The 17,262-nt window shown below is 40.7% G+C and overlaps 1 protein-coding gene across 2 annotated transcripts in view; it reads right to left on the bottom strand.

Moving 5' to 3' along the window:
* The window catches only part of LOC127360122 (leucine-rich repeat and fibronectin type-III domain-containing protein 2), a 134,423-nt gene extending 117,691 nt beyond the window's left edge, over window positions 1-16,732 (bottom strand). For both annotated transcript variants that reach the window (XM_051394393.1, XM_051394394.1), the window contains exon 1: window positions 15,915-16,732. The gene's annotated coding sequence lies outside the window, so the exon portion shown is untranslated. The remainder of the gene's footprint in view (window positions 1-15,914) is intronic.
* Window positions 16,733-17,262: the final 530 nt, after the last annotated feature.

Genomic DNA, 17,262 nt, shown 5'->3' with positions numbered 1-17,262 from the left:
CTGCCCCTGTGAAAACTCATTTGACTTCTAATCATAATCTGACTCCTCATTTGATGCAGCAGGAGATCCCCGGTTTCTCTTTGTTTCACTAGTGCTGCTAAACTTGTTCACTTGAATGTGAGAAAAACGACTTTCTTTTTTTAACAGCAGCCATTATCACAGCCAGGCTTGTTTCGCCTATCTTTAAATCATCACCCGGAGACGATGTTTACACCAGCACCTCGGACTAATTGAGAGGAAATATACTTGGGGATGTAACATCTGCCTGCCGATGCTATGGTGTTCAGTTATGTAAAGCAATAAGGCTAATATGACAATAAAATCTCACATCCAACACTAGGGTAGTAATTTTTTATTTAAGGTATTATGTGTTTCTTGCCCCTTCCAGAGCTATAAAAAAAAAAAATAAACATCTCCAGAGTGTGAACTGCAGCTCATAGTAGACTTTTTGATTATAACTGTAACCTTTAGATTCCCTTTCATTTTTCTTTTCTCCCCCAACAAACATTTTCTGCTACTGAATAAACATAATGAAACACTTGCTATCCAATCTAAAAGGTCATTCTAACCATTCATAAATGCCAGGGGTATTAAGCACGTTAAAGGGTGTCAGAGCAGCCGCTGGGGGAGAGTCAGTGAAAGAAGGGGGCCATTGAGATAGCTGAACATCAGCCTTGTCAGAAGCCAAACTACCACAGCTATCAATTCAGGCCTGGGCACAAAGATGCTGTGTGTTTTTGTGGCCCGGCCTGAGCAGAGCTTGGCACTCTGTGATGTTTATTAGTCAGTAACAGCTCTCTTTGCAATCTTGTCAGGGGCCAGAGACACGGTGGATGAAGCAGCGGTAGCTGGCTAAGGCTGTCAGTGCCACGGCCATGAAAGTACGTCCACAGTTTTATTGCTAGCAATCTTCAACCATGTCACTGTCATCCATGATACTGTGTGAGTCTGCTCACCACTTTGAGCAACATTTGGCCTTATGGGTCTGCTGTGGCTTCAGGAAAAACACCGCTCTTTGAGAGAGGCTCTTCCAATGGCTTTATCACCCCACTGAAACGTTCCATAAAAGTGATGAGGCTGTAATTTGCAGCAGCTGTGAAATCGCTGCTGAAAATATGATTCAGTCAGTGGTGGACAGTCCTTTACTTGTGTATAATCTTTTTATTATCAGGTAACTCTATACTTACTGTAAGAGGTACTTTTACTTTTAAAACTGAAGTTGTGTTTTGTTGTCACAGAGGAAATAAATTGCAAATGAGTTCAAACTAGTGGAATTACCTCCTGTTATCTCTACTGCAGAACTGGGGACCAAATCATCTACCAACCGGCCAAGCACTACCACAACTACTGAAGGCCTGTCAACCTGAAAAATTATAAAAGCTGGAGAAAAGAAAAGAGGAAAAAGGAAAGAAGATTAAAAAAACCCATTACATATGTATTACACTCCTAAACTTCATACATGACTGTATGGCTGTGGTTTGATCCAACCAAGCCAGTAGCTGTCACCAGGTTCTGACACAAAAATGGCTAAAGTCTGATGTATGCACATAAGTGATATGAGCCTTTTCCTACTTCAAACCAGTAAGGACAGCTCAGAAAAAACTAAACAGAGAAATGTTGTGCTGCACTTCAAAAAAGTTCAAAAAGTTAAGAAAGCATGATGGCCGTGGAGCTGTGGAGGTTAAGATATTCTGATATTTGGTCTGCAGTATGGGTCAATGTAAGATTACAATTAGCCTAGTTATAATGTAAATTATTAAGTTGTGATTTATTAATTAGTAAGTAACAACTAAATAGTTACATGTGCCCTAAAGTTAGTGAAAATCATATCACTGCTGGTAAAAAATTGCAGCCGATTTGTCACACAGTAATTGAGTAGAGACCTATTTACTGATATGATATTTCAACAATCTATCTTTCTACCATGTGCTACAAAGCCAGGTGGCTTAACAATCTTTTTGATTGCTGATTGGCCACTTGCCTTGGTCATGACTTAACATCCAAACTAGTTAAGTTGTGCCCAAAGTTATCGTTGGCCAACAGATTTAAGTAGCTGTATTAGTTACAAACTAGTAGTTACTAAGCCTCTAATGTTGACTTTACTCCATAACTTACACATAACTGGATCCTACACTTCCCATAATGCAACCAATTAGTATCTTATATTTTATGCTTCCTTGCTGCAAACACATATGTCTTTCAAACTTCACACTTCCAGTTTGTATCATAAACCATCTCTTAAACAGTGACTTAACAGCAGCTGGAGGTCTTGTATTTGATGATGTCCAGCAGTTTTTCTTCTCTCCTTGCTTTAGTGATGTAGAAGTGTACTGCAGAGGTGTGTCAGTACACAGTGACATCATGGAGCACAACAGAGCACACTTCTCAACACAAGAGGATGGTAAGAACCATTATTTCAGATTAGTAGTAAAATGTTTAAGTCTCCAAACACAAGCAGAGATAAATAACCCTGATACCCATAATAGTTAACCCATAATTAAATATTATAACTATCTCACAAGGCTGAATAGTAACCATGACTAGTAAACAGTAGTCAGTAAATTCATTGGCGTTCTCCTTATGCTCTGAGTGCTTCTATTAATCTGGTGCACAGCTGTTGAGGAAGTACAGCTGTGCTTTCTTCAGGTGACAAGGGGACATGTTGTTACTTTCACTTTGCTCTTATTTTCTTGTATTGTCTATTTGAAAATGCAAAAGAAATGCTGCTGGCATCACTGGAGAGAAACTTTAATTGAGCACCCGGTATCCTTTTTTTGCTTTTTCTCCCCCATCAGTGGCTCCTGCGTCTGAGACAACTCTGCACACTGTGATGACTGATGCATGGGGGCTCTTCAGCATCACTGGTAGATGAAAGACTGGCTACAATGGCTGGGATTGGCGCTTGACTAGGATCAGCAGGTGCCTTGTTTGCGAGGAGTAGCTGACGCCACAGGCCCACGCCACATGCAGCGCCACGCAGAAAAGAGCACGCAGGCGAGAAATTGTACGCCTAAAATGAGCTGAATGAAAGATGGGAGAGGAACATTGAGTGACACATTTTTTGTTTTGCCAGGATGCTGAGTCTCTGTCTGTGAGACAGCTATTGTTACTAGCAAGAAGAGAAGCAATTTACTCAAGCAGAAGAACGGAGCAACAGTTTCTGGGATAATTTGCCTTTCAGTGAGACTGAATCATGCGGACAAAGTGGAGCTCAGCTCGGGTCCGGCAGGGCATTGTTCACTGATTATCTACTGGTATGTTCACAGGGTTATTACATAGAAAAAAGCTCCATACTTTACAGTACCCAAGTCTATTTAAAAACTATATCAAATGGATCAGATGTAGTATTATGACAGTTATTCCAAACAAGCAGTATGATGGATATCCCACCAACAGAAACCACATACATACCTGTACAATTGTTTTCACACAATGACTAGCTCATGTGAGTCTCAAGAATCTAATAGTTTCCCCTCAGTATTACTACTGTTCCCAACTCAAATCCTCAGGAGCCAGCCAGCAAAGCAAAGAAGTGGTCCATCATTTCAGACAGCATATTTTTCCAAGCAGCTTTCAACTGGCTGGTACATAATAGTACTGTAAACATAAAAACTTACATTAAACGTGGGAAATGGAAATGACTCCAAACGTCTTGCCACATTAACACAGTGCAATTTTTTTTGCCCCTGAGCTGCTGAGTGACACCTCAATACTTGTTAACGTATTCCGGGGGGGGGGTCTGGTCTGGCAGCACCAAATTTGGGAGTCCATTTCAGTTGGGTCAGGTCTTAAAGCCACAGCAAATGGGTCTGGGTCCTTAGTATTAGCAGCTATAAAACAAACAGTCATGGTCACTTGTCCGTCCACTCCAATTGAGAAGTGACCTTTAAGAAGTGCTTTAAAACACTACACTGATGAGCACTTAGCACCAGAGATGTTGCAAAAACATTACAAGGATCTCAGATAGCAGATGACTCTGTGGCCACAACATGTCAGTAGTTTAAACACTGGTGAGAACTCTGACCATTGTTAAATATTGATAAGGTGAATATTATATAAAACAATTTGTTTACATTATCTTTCTCATCAGTGTGTGAGAGGCCCTGTCTGTCTCTCTGTGCCTCTATTCAGTACCCACTTCATACAAGCAACAAATTGAGGCTTTGTTGCCACTGTTGACATCTAAAGGATAGCCTGCTGTGGGAATTATATGGACTCGGTGCCCGAGGCTATGTGGCTCTTTTTCTGAATTCGCTTCACCAGCAAAAGGAAAAAGATAATACTAAGATATTGTTTTTTCTCTGGCACAGATTGTCTGTTGGGAGCAAAACTCAACATCTCAATTCACAATAACAATTCATAGCCATCACTGCATAGTGTGCATACTGGCTGAGACAGATCACAACCGTCGGTTCATCAAATGGGATTAGTAGGGATACAGTGGCCATTCACTATCACACATTCAGCTGCAAATAGTTTTTGCTATGGGTTGGTTTTTTTTTCTTTACAGTGTCAGTGAAACCTGCTGTTTTGTGTTGGAATTTGCAGTTGCACAAAATGATCATCAGAGGCACCCAGTGCTCTTTTTTTAGCTCTCACCTAATTTTTTCTATTTTTGGCGGTTTTCCCTGCATCCCAGGATATGCTTGCCAGAAGCTTATTATAACTAATTACAGCACAATTACACCACTTCATGTAATCATGTGGAACACAAGCCATGCAGTGCAAGACATCTTAGTTACAGTTAAAAGGAAGGATGCCAACTAAATGAATGTATTCATGCCGTAGGAACAATATGGACTAATATCTGACTGGGATCTGTATAATCAAAGACATTTGTCAACAAATCTCTGTTTTATAACTGATCAAAAAATAAAAAAAAAAATGCATAATTCACTATGGCAAAACAATAATTCACATAATGCACAAACCAAAGGTTCGGCACAGCGAGGATTTTTTGCTTTTTAATTGTGATCACTTGATTAATGTGTGCACATATACTGGATGGAAGATGCTATGGTAATTTCTTGGGTAGGTTATCAGCAAGGAACCATTATGCTAACTGGGTTGTTTTATGAGGAGGAAAGGCACCACTGATGTCTATGCAAAATGAGCTCTTCTTTCTCTACTTTTCTGCATTTTTGTGATGACACATCCCCAAGCTCACCTGGGACCTGTCTCACCAAACCTGCAACATGGTAATTTCCTCTTGCACTAATTTTGACATGTTTATATGTGTGAGCCATGCACGAGCTTGCAAAAGAACTGTAAAACTCTCAATGTATCTGCAAATTGCAAGTGACAATCATTTGTGAAATGGGAGGCTGGTTCCATTTGCATCCGGGAGCTATTTTGGTTCACATATGTGCAGCAGCCCAAAGAGCAAAACGGCTTTCTAAAGGTGGAATAGATGCGGATGTAGTGTCATTGCTCTGAAACAGCTTCGCCAATCACAGTGATGCATGACAATAACAGTAGTTCAACAAAAGAAGAGAGCTTCAGGAAATTGTATTGTCTGCAGCCAAAGACAGATGGTGTTTTTCAGTTAATTATTACGATATAAATAAATAATAAAACAGTCAAAGTTTGTTGAATACATTTATATGACAGCAGCAACTCTACTGCAAGTCACATCATACATGGTTTTACCATATGGAATAGAGGATAATGAACAAATTCCCAGTGCAGTGACTGAGTCAGAAACAGACCTGGTTCGACTGCTAATTAAACTTCACAAAGACACATTCTGATGATTTTCCTTAGATTGCCATACTTTTCCAAGATGTTTCAGAGCTGATTTGCCACCAGCCCAAATTTCTCTTTTTTTCACTTGTGAGGAGCTCCTTAATTTCCTTTGTGCATTGCATTGTGGGAGAACTCTCTAAAAAAAAAAAAAACATATCAACTCAATGCTTTGATTATATGTTTTATCTTTTCTGGTGTGAATGCACAATAGTACTTCCTAAAAACTGCTTAAAATCAGTATGGAGTTTTTGTACACAGCGACAGTCTAATTTTAATGAAACTCAGACAGCTGCCTATTGTGCTGGGCACAGAATTACCAGACAGACATTGACAGTGAAATTCAAGGTCAGGTATCAACAGGGTCTATCAAGTTGTGAGCACAAGTGCTAAGAGATGTGATTGGTAGTATTACATAGTTTATTTTTGTGTGAGGAAGGCTCAGTCAGACAGCTCAATATGTTAAAAGGACCAGTGTGTAGGATTTAGTGTCATCTAGCGGTGTAGTTGCAGATTGCGAGTCTAGAACCAGTCAACAAATTGTTGAAATGGATTACATAAAAAAAGTTAAAAAAAGTAATACAAACTAAATTTTTACGATTTAAGTTTAAGTTAAACAGTATTCTTTAATCAGTAGCTTTTTCTTGTTATTTTAAGTGCCACTTACCTAGTTATGTAAGTTGAAGAAACATTCCTCATTAAGTACTTTTAAGTTTTTTTGTTTTCAAAGTACAAATAAAAACTAAAAAATGTAGTCAGTGTCACTTAAAGCTACTTGATCCAGATTTTTTTTTAACTTACAGAATTAAGTTTGGTTAACTTAAAATGTCAAAAGATGTCATAAGTTTCAACAAATTAAATTAACTTATCTGGTTTTACAGTGTTTAACTAAAAATCTTCCAACCATCTTTGAAAAATGTTGGGATTTAGACGAAGAGTTACAGACATATACCCAACTGATGCAACAATGAAACCTCATCAAGGGCAGAAGTCTATCTTTAAACTCAACCTCCAACCACAATCAATCAAACTCCATTGTTGTGTGTTTTAGTCTGTGCTTTAACAACTACGGAGAGTTTTACAGTGAAAAAACATTTCACAGCCTAATCTTCTGCAGTCTCTTTTAACTGAATGCCAAATAAACAAGCAAAAGAAAAAGGTTGACGTTCAAAAGCAGCGCACAGGGAACACTGTGTGCATACTGCAGCCGCGTGCTGACTCAGAGACGTACACTCGCTGCTGTGAGACAAGGACAGCGCTTTGCAAAGAACCCATCAACAGAGCAATCATCGGGGAGGACCCCAAAGGAGCACAGTGAGATTAAAAGACCTGCTATCAATTTATCAAAGACGCTGCTGAGAGGGAACTTCAACTTTAAAGCAGAATTAGGACATTTTCTGCCTAATGACTGCAATTTATAACAGAGCATGGATGACTCTGAAACTGAAATCTTGAGAGCCAATTATAATGAGCACTTGAAGTTACACCCATGTGATTTTTACTTGTTGATGGTGCTGGCAATTCTGCACCAAAATATGCCAGTATCTCCGGAGAATTCCAGTCACAAGAACCACATATCTTAGTGCTCAAGTTAATGGCGTAGCATTTGTCAAATTGGGTTTAGGGGGGATTTGAAAAGGAGAAAATCAAACCAGAAGGCTAACATGAAAAAAATTAAAAATCTTGCTTTTCCAGCACAGTCAGGGTTTTCAGCACCCAGTGAGACCAACAGCTTTGTCATAGCAAGACAAGCGGAGTATCTCATTTCTTGTCTACCTTTTTCATTTCCTGCTGCAACATTCCTTGCAGCAGAATACCCGTGTGTAGTGGCAATTGACCTTTTAAACCCAGTTAGTGTGACTCTCACTGTCTTAACATAAAATTCCTTTGATAATAAGTAGGACTGCTTTTGACCACTGAACCATCCAGTTTTTTAATCCTGTTTGCTATTGAATGTGACTCATTGCTTCTGTCTTGTGAGCTCTTTTCCCAATATTTTTTTAATTCGGCTCAGAGGAAGATAAGCTTTTCCAAACCCTCTCTAAATTACCTCTTCACAGTGGTGACATCCCCAGCAGAGCCTGAATGTTATGACTCCACACCGGCACGTGGAGCTCTCCACTTTAGATCTCTAAACAGTTTTTGTTGCTTACCTGGGGCCCCGCCGCACACCAGCCAGTAAGAAGAGCCGGCCTAACAGAGCTGCTGTCATACTCTCAGTGATAACTACAGCAACATCTGTTTTTTCACAATACAGTATTTATATCTGCTGTCATTCAGATGACAGCAGATATAAATACTGTGGATATAAACAATATTTCCACTTATCCATGTGGCAGCAGTGGGTACATACATTATTTTCAGTTGTGTTGATTAAAATAAAAGGACAGAAGGTTGACATAGTAAGTAGAAGTAATAGTAAGTATTCATTTGGTGCTTTGCAGATTAAAATATTCAGACCTCAAGCTTTTATAACAAAACTTAAGATACTTAAAAACAAATAGTTACAAATACCATTGATTGATAAAAATACATGCAGTGCGATAAAGAGTCTTAAGAAAAGATTTAAAAGTTAGATACTGAGTTAGCCTGCCACTGAAGCATCAAAAGACGACTGAATCACATATAACACCAAGGTTATGGGCCTCTTTTTGAACATGATTAGATAAGGCACCAAGACTAGAGAAGAGATTATTAACACTGTTAGTGCTGGGGCTCGAGGGTGTAGTTATAATTATATCTGATTTGGAGTCAGTAAATTTCAGGAAATGACTGGACATCCAATTTTTTTATTTCAGCGAGGCAGGACATGATACAGGATGTATCTGTGGTACAGTGCCTTAATCAGGAGATACAATTAGATGTCATCTGCATAGCATTTGAAATCAATGTCATGTCCACGCATCATTTGCCCCAAGGGTAGTATGTACATGCTAAACACTAGGGCTCCCAAAATAGATTCTTGGGAACACAAAATAAAAGGGAGCACAAGAGGAGACGGCATTTCCAGGTATTATATATAGATAAGAGATTAAACAATCCAGCGCCGCATCCCTGATGCCAACATACAGTAGTTCTTCAGAGGGCTGATTGAGACATTATGGTCCACTGTGTCAAAGGCTGAGCTGAGGTCAAGGAGAATTCAAATGTACAGGCCAGAGTCAGCTGCATGCAGTAGGTCATTGGTGACCTTGACCAGAGAGGTCTCAGTGTAGGAAGTGGAAGCCAGATTGACATTTTTTGATGATTTGATCGTTATTCATGAAAGAAATCAAGGAGAGGAGATAACTTTTCCTCAAGTCTTTGATCAAAATGGCAGATTGGAGATTGGTCGAGAGAGGGCTTCTGTTAAAGGGTGTAAACAGTGGCAGGTTTAAAATTGGAGAGGAAAATGTCAGACACAGCAGTGAATACTAGCTAAAATATCTGGAACAACCGTCTGACATACAGCTTTTAAAAAACCAAGCACAAATGCAGTCACTGCAATTAATCTGTCTGAAAATGCTGTTGCAGTGATGTAAAGTATACTTCAGGGTGTGTCTGTACACCATAATATGACTGTTGGATGTGTTTACTGTGCAAAAGAGCACACTTCCAATATCGGGTGTGGTCAGAGGCAGTGAAACACTGCCTTTCAGCCTGGAATTAAACTACTCTTTACCTTTCACGCCAACATAGATGAGGGATCCTAAAAGTGTAGCCACTGACATGATGACATGTCACTTTTCTCCTCAGAGGCTGTGAACCATGGAGCCTGCGAGCTGTAAATTACTGTAACAGATGAGGGTACATGACACTACAAGTTTGTTGATGGAAAGCCACGTCACAGTCAACTAGGGTGTGTGATTTGGAGACGCTGAGTGCAGTGCACTGTGGGAAAAACTACCATCTTTTGCATGTATTTAACATTAACACTTATCAGTTTCAGGAAAATAAAAACTTAAATCACACCTTTTGTACCCTCTTTGTAAATAAAATAGTCTTGGTCACTGAACATTTGTTATATCAGTCAGTACTTGTCATATCCTCCCATAGAGTATATTTTTGTCATGTGTGAGACACTGGACATCACATGACTGCCCTCCACTCTCAGTCTATCAGCTGCACTGAACGCTCCGTGAGCAGCAAAAGCCTAAACTCGGAGGCTTTTAAAATGTAAAGGCTTGTTGAAATCCAGTAGCTTGAGTGGGCTGCAACTGCTGACTATGATGAATGAACCTGCCATTAAATGACGGGGGCCACTGTATTCAAAAGTGCAACAACAACAACATCAGAGAATTCATGTGGGAGAGGAGAGGAGAGGAGAGGAGAGACGGGTGGCAGCAAAATTAGAATGTTAGCTCTCAGTGCTCGCAGGCCCATTGAATCTGGAAATCAAACAAAGGAAAGAACATGAAACACAAAGGGAGGAAATAAGAATTTAGCCTTTGTAATCTGACTCACGGTATAATTTTTCCTAATGTATTTAAAGTGCTTAGAGTTTGAGTAATGTCTCAGACACACTGCCGCCCATACTGGTTCCACAATTATTGCACTAGAAAACGTCTTTCCACTGACTTAAAAGTGTTCTGAAGTTTCACATCCGTAGCTGCTGCTGTATCTCTGCGTCCCCACGGTCATATTGGTCAGTCAGCTGTGACATCTTAATGTTTCACAAAGGAAGGCAGCCATCGCCTATGTAAAACTCCCCCGAGGTTGTCTCTAAAGCTCCACAATGGCCCTGCCCTCGGAGTCTGCAGCTACACTTTGATATATTCTGGAGTCAAGTGCTTCCTGCTGAGACTTCCAGGAAAAGACACATCACAGCACAGCCGGAGCGGTGTGGCCACAAGGATACAGCACAGGCAGGTGAAGTAACGCCGGCCCAAATGGGATTTTTTGTAAGGAGGTAAAACTGCTAGCCAAAGGCAAACGGCCTGAGAAAGAGTACGTTCTCCATTTCTCTTCTCATTCACAACTTCATCACTCACTTTTCAGGGGCCCCAAATTACTTTAAATAATGTGCACAGGGCTGGGCTGAAGTTGCCTGAGCAACAGCCCATGATTGCTAAATTTAAATAATCATATCATCCAAACTTATAATTCATTTTTGATAGGCATACCTACAGCTGTAAAATAAACAAGCAAAGTGATGCCCCCTGTTATGTGACACTGTAGCATCCAAACTTGTTGCCGTTGCGTGACGCTCTTTGGAAGTTGTGGAAGTGATTAAAGCCGAATGGTAAAACCCAATGGGATCCCCTGTGAATTAAAGTATCCACATCAATTCCAAACAACGCGCAGATTGTCACGTTTGCATCACATTACGCAATATTGCCTTATTGTATGCTATCACATGAACCAATTTTCACTAGCTAGCTGGCTAATATATAGGCTGCATGGTTAAAGTTAGGGTTAGTTTTTTCAGGTTAGAGCAACAGCCCCTCAGAATGTCCATCCCTGCACATCCATGCAATGAGCTGAATGGAAATATAAATGGAAAAAGCAATTACTCATTAGAATGCCAATATTTTAAGGCGATTGTAATAATCTATAGTAAAATGGTTTTAGCTTCATACCACCCACTGTTCACACATTGAGATTTCTGGAACAACTTACCCCTACTTCCAAGGTGCATGGAGAGGGAAATGGTCTCATTTGCTTATGTAGGTCATATAGAGGCATCAGTATTAAACTGAGACTGTTTTATAATCAGTTAATATCCTTGTACTACATTTAAGTAAAAGATGTGAGTACTTTTTCCACTACATTCATATATATATGTTTTCAGGAGGTATAATGCACATACAGTAAAAGCAAACTGTTTTTTCAGGGTTATTCCATCCAGTTCAGTAGGTGGGAAGCTCCAGTCCCCACACATTAGACTTAGGAGGCAGCTGGCAAAGAAAAACAGTAATATGTAATGCTGAAAGCTACCAGCACATAAATGCACCTTCACTTAAGGTTAAATGTTGTAGCTTATGGTTAAAATGTGACATAAAAAGTAGAAAAAAGAGTGGGAAAGAGAACTGCCGTATTCTTTGAGAAATGTAAGGCTATTTGTAACATGACAAAAAAAACCCAGTATGGTTCCTTACAGGTTTTCTTATCTTTTATCTCAAAGACGGTGATGTCTCTCCAGTCTCTCCTCACCATACTGGGAATATCTGACAATATCTTAAGCCCCTTACGGCGGCAAATCAAATTAAAGTTTACGTTTTTAAGTTCAATTCAAACAAACAAGATCTTAATCAAGTATTTGTGACAACTTACTCTATCACCTTCAATTCCCATATGCTTAATAATGTTAAAATATTTGTGACATGGGTAGGAGCTGAGGAAAAACAGAAAATAAAAGGAGAATAAGGAGCTCTCTAGAGCCACAACTCTCAATTGTCTAAACAAACACCCCCTTAATGTGAAGTCCATGATTTCTGTTACCGCAGCATGAAGTGTCAGCTTCAATCTGCACATATGCTGCACTAGAGCAGCTGGGCTGTAGTCACCAGGCATGAATGCAAACAAAAGACCAACTAAGTGACAACAGGAGTGATGATTAAATTCATTAGGGAAATGTCTCCCTCTAATGCTCGGCACTTTGACATGAAGAAGCACATGAAAATGCCCTGCAGCTGCACATTCACAAGAAGTGCTTTACTGTATAAGCATTATTTTACAGCAGATCAAACGCATCTGACTGCCTGCATGTTGGCTCCTCCTACCTTCTGTTTTGCATTTATTTATTTATTTGCTGTGTTTCCTGTGCACCCGGCTCATTCTGCTGGTGAAGGTGAGTGAATGAAGCCATGAGGGAGAGTTTTCTGGAAAGGAACCAAGCTCTAGTTTTCTTCACACAGCATACATGGAGATGAGAGTTATGCAGAGACACCACAGAGGGTTTAAGGCTAAATCCCAAGTTATTTTCCACTTAATTTTTGAACTTCAATTGCCTTCCATCAAAGCTATTCCATGAGAACGAGTTCTGAACAGGAATTGATCCCCTCTCTGTTATTTCACTATGTGGAGTTGAATAAAATATTCCTCCCACCGCTCTCTCATAATTTCCCTTGCAAAACAACAACTTTCTAGCATTCTCTGGGAGCCTTCTGTGCACGTTGAGTTTCTCCCTAAGGTAAAACTGGCCTACTTCTGAGTGCATCCTCAGCATCCATCTGCCGTACCAGTAAATTGCATTTGCCTGCGATCGCAGGTTATCTCATCTGTCAAAGCAGGCCTATCAATTTCAGCAAGCCGCCTCGACAGAAGGCATTAACCCTCCAGCGTCATTCTGGCATCAAGCATTGACAGACAATAACGGCTAGTGATATCAACATATCAGATGAGCACTGTTGACAGTTCTGTTGTGGCTGTTAGCAATGACAGACTAAAGACCTGAATAACAATGAATACAAACGGAATAAAGAGGATTTAAACGCTTCCTTATCGTGTTGTTCTTTACCTAGAATAGCATGATTATCTAGTTCAAAGGGACAACAGGCCACATTTAGCAAGCCACAAGCCAAAATAAAAGGTGAAGCTAATAAAACGTTTCGATTGGACTGCTTGCTAACAAGTAATTAAACTAAGGATTTAGTTGAATTTAAACCTTTGTAAGTTCTGTATAGCGCCATTGTAGGGATAGAATATTAATTTAAAAAATCAGTATGCATGTTCTACAGTAAAGCTGATGTGTTTTTCAGTATACGGAGAACTACTGAATTCACTGGCAAATGATTTTAAAGAGATAGTCTGGCAACTAAAAAAATTGGGGTTTAATGGTTGAAATGGTCTGAAAAACGGTCACAATCAAAGCAACAGAGGTCAAGATATAATGCCCTTTAATCTAGCATCTTTGATAAGGGGGTAAATGCCCATGTCTTTCAAACGCCACGCCTCCTTTTGTGAAAGCCACTTTCTGCTATAAATCTGTAGTCTGGTGATGTCATCATAACCCTGATGACATCACCAGGGTTATTTTCTCCAACTTCATAAACATACATCTGTTTTCATGGGCTGAGTAGTGCTACTCATGACGAGTAAACTGAACTTGTCAGGGTGACTGTAACTTCACGTAATTCTTATTAAACTTTTAATCAATTTAAAAGGCCCTGACAGCTAGTTTCTCTATCAGGTTTTACTGTGTATGACTGAGTCTTACAAAGATACATCAGGTTAGTTTTTTTCCATATTAGAAATTTCTGTATTTTTGGCAGTTTTTGCCTGGTCTGACTAGTTAGCAGTGGGCGGGACTGGGGCTAGAACAATTTTATGTTGTGTATTTCTTTGCACCAACTAGGATTTAACTTCAATTGAAGCAGAGTCTGATGAACGCTGGCGGGTTGTTTGGTCGCTGTGAATCAAACCACATCCACACAGTCCCAATGGAATAGATTACATGAGTTTGAGTCTTAAACCATGAAAAATAAATACTAAAAGATGCTGTTTATTTATTTTTTTCTATATTGTTGAGTACTCAGTGAAAGGGTTTGCAAGTAGTGATGAATTATCAGCTAAATGTGCCACTCCCGCTGGCTGTACTGACTTTACAATGTGTTTCAGATCATTGTCCGGCCACAACTTGACTGTTTTGCTTCACTGTTTTAAGTGTAAAATTTCCAAAAACCCTCTGTGTACTAGCGGAGCCTTCAGCAGCTGAAGAACTAGATGTTTTTCTCAGGAGTTGGAGGAGACCAAAACGGAGGTAACAGAGAGTGAACATTGGACTTGGGCATTAGAAATTTGCCAGGTGGACAGAAACAGAACCCCACATGAATGATATTGTTGCTCCAAAACAGCGGGTGTGTGAATAAGCGACTGTTTGCCAACACGTTCGCTATATCTACTTAAAAGATGATATGTCAATGCTGTGTTCACAACTTGTTTCTGCTGCCCCCAAGTGTCCAAAAATAAAAAATAAAATCAATTACTGCAGGGACAATACTAACTTCTAAAGTAATGTATTCATGTTGAGTTCTGCACTGATACTGTAAATAATATAAAAAAGAAAAGCTATTAGATGAGCTGTCTTGTTCCATCCACAGACTTTCATCGTAGTCTTGCAGAGTGACACAGACTGAAATAATTTACAGTGACTATGGCAATAAATAGTAAGGCTTGGATATAGAGAGCACTTGTCAGTGAGTCATTTTGCTTCAGAATAATTCTGTTTTCATGAATAAAAGCTGTTGAATCGCCTCAATAAACTGCAGGTCTATGCTCAGGAAGGCCTCCACTCTCTGTGTTCTTTTTAGGAGAATACCATCCATTCACATGTCAATAAATGCCCCATTGTGGGAGTCCAATCGTTGCCTCCTACTGCAGTTTTACACTTCCCTGCGCTGTCCATGGTGCTGAACAGCCTTCTCTCTCTCTCTACCTCCACACTCGGGTTTCTTACTGCCACAAGAGGGTGGTGATTACAGTGGGTGGTGGCGTTACACTGCTGCCCATGGTGCCTCATGGCGGCCATCGATCCCTTAACCAGACGCGCACACGCACGCACACAGCCCAAAATTCAGGACGTGAAGGGACTGATAGAATGACCAGCAGTCACACGCAGCAGTCCATTCGTGCAACTTAAAGGGAGTTTAATAAACGTCTCAGCCTGCTTTAAACACAAGGGAACATTTTGGAAAGAGTAGCCTAATCTTTCTCTCCCTCCTTTCTCCCCCCTCACACACACACACACACACACACACACACACACACACACACACACACACACACACACGTTGGCAGACCCACAGAACACGCACGTTTATACACACTCGGGATTAGTATGCGTCGGGCACAACCCCTCAGCTCTCCGTGCAACGCTGCAACCTTTCCCCACATATGTAACATTAGAGAATGAGAACAGCAGTCACAGCTCCACTGCGCTGTACAGATTTTCTCCGATCAGGTTACTTTTCTGTGCATACCTGAAATTGTCCAGGATTCAGCCCATTGACACCCCGGGTGTTATTACAGGCAGTATAACGCCCAGAGCTTTAAGTGTGATAACCTCAGAAACAATATTCCGGCGTTTAAATCTAATTCGGTGCGTTAGAATTTGCAGACAACCTAGTTGAAGGTGAACTGTGACCGACAGATACAGAGGAACAAGCAACATAATAAACTAACTGCTAATCTGTAGAGGAGTGCACGGCAGTCACAACTCTCGCTTGTATCCGAATATTAAGGTTATTTCTTACCTTCAGAGACGGACAAGTATCCATTGTGGGCCACCGCGGGCTCTGTACAGTATATTCTGTTTCCCTGGTTCGAGGCTACAGCCGCTCCCTTCCCATTCATCCACTAATTCCAGGAGAAGAACTGCAACACCAGCTGCCTACCGAGCCGCATATCGCTTCTTATTCTTCTTCTTCTCTCGCACTTCTCTTTTCCTTGACTAAATGTTTCCCCCCACCAGCAGATGCTCTGGAAACCTGCGCTTGTGCCGGCAGTCAAACTGCGACGAAGAGCTTCACAGCATTTTTGTAGTTTCCCCCCCTTTAAGTAAAAATAACCAGCTCGCTGCTGTGTGGGCTCGTCTCTGTATTTCCAGGCGGGTTTTCAGAGAGTGTTGCTACATGGCAAAGGCGTTTTTCTATTTTTCCTCCCCGCGGTGATGTATAGTTACTTGCCAGTGAAAACACAATATGTCCTTGTAATTGCCTGCTTCTCTTCGCGCATCCAAGCCGAAAGTTAAAAAATAAAAGAAAATAAAATTGGTGAGATCAGTACATCCAAAAGAAAGTTTCTCGTTTGTTCTCAATGATTCAGGAGTTACTCGTTTGTCCGAGAGGCAGGAGAAGGAGAGGTGCGACGGAGTCTCTGCGCTAGAAAGACTGCAATGGAGCGGCGGATAACCCTAGATGGCACACACACCATGAAGTATCACAGAGCCCACCGGGAGGAGAGACAGAGGGGACAGAGGGGGCGGGCGGGTCAGCCAGAACTACTGCGCCTTTACGCAAACAAACACCGGAGCGAGACTGTAGATGATTACGCGCAAAGAGCCACTTTGGCACGGTCCGCTGCGAGCGTCGTGTTGTCTGCAGGAGATTAAGGACCGACCACGGATTAGTGTGCTCTTAGCAGGTGTTCAGCGTTCACACCAACAACAAAGTAGCCTATCAGGACAGTGGGCAACCTTGGTCTTATCGTCGCCAGTCCTTTAAAAGTAAAGTCGCTGCGTGCGTTGCAGAAAGATCTATAGAAGCTTGCTTGTTCAATGAAACCAGCTCATTGCATCCGGTTTGACCTTCAAACATCAGGAGAGTTCAGTGTTAGAGCACTGACACAGTAAGAGACACTGTGTGGGTCAATGATTAGGGAACAAATGAATGAAATACTGAATAGTTAACAATTAGATCCTCAGCAACTGAATTCAAGACTATGTAGGTCATGGAGTTACTTACAGGCTGTTTACCGGTGGTGCAACATTCACTCAACTACTTAGTACCATTTTTTGGATATTTAGTTTTTCCATTTTATGCCACTTACTTACTTCTCCATTACACGTAAGAGGGAAATGCTGTACTTCTTAGTGCAGCATAT

Source organism: Dicentrarchus labrax, unplaced genomic scaffold (genome assembly GCF_905237075.1).
Source record: "Dicentrarchus labrax unplaced genomic scaffold, dlabrax2021, whole genome shotgun sequence".
NCBI classification, from domain to species: Eukaryota; Metazoa; Chordata; class Actinopteri; family Moronidae; genus Dicentrarchus; species Dicentrarchus labrax.
The sequence above is the reverse complement of the archived record's forward strand: the minus strand, read 5'-3'. Positions and strand labels throughout refer to the sequence as shown.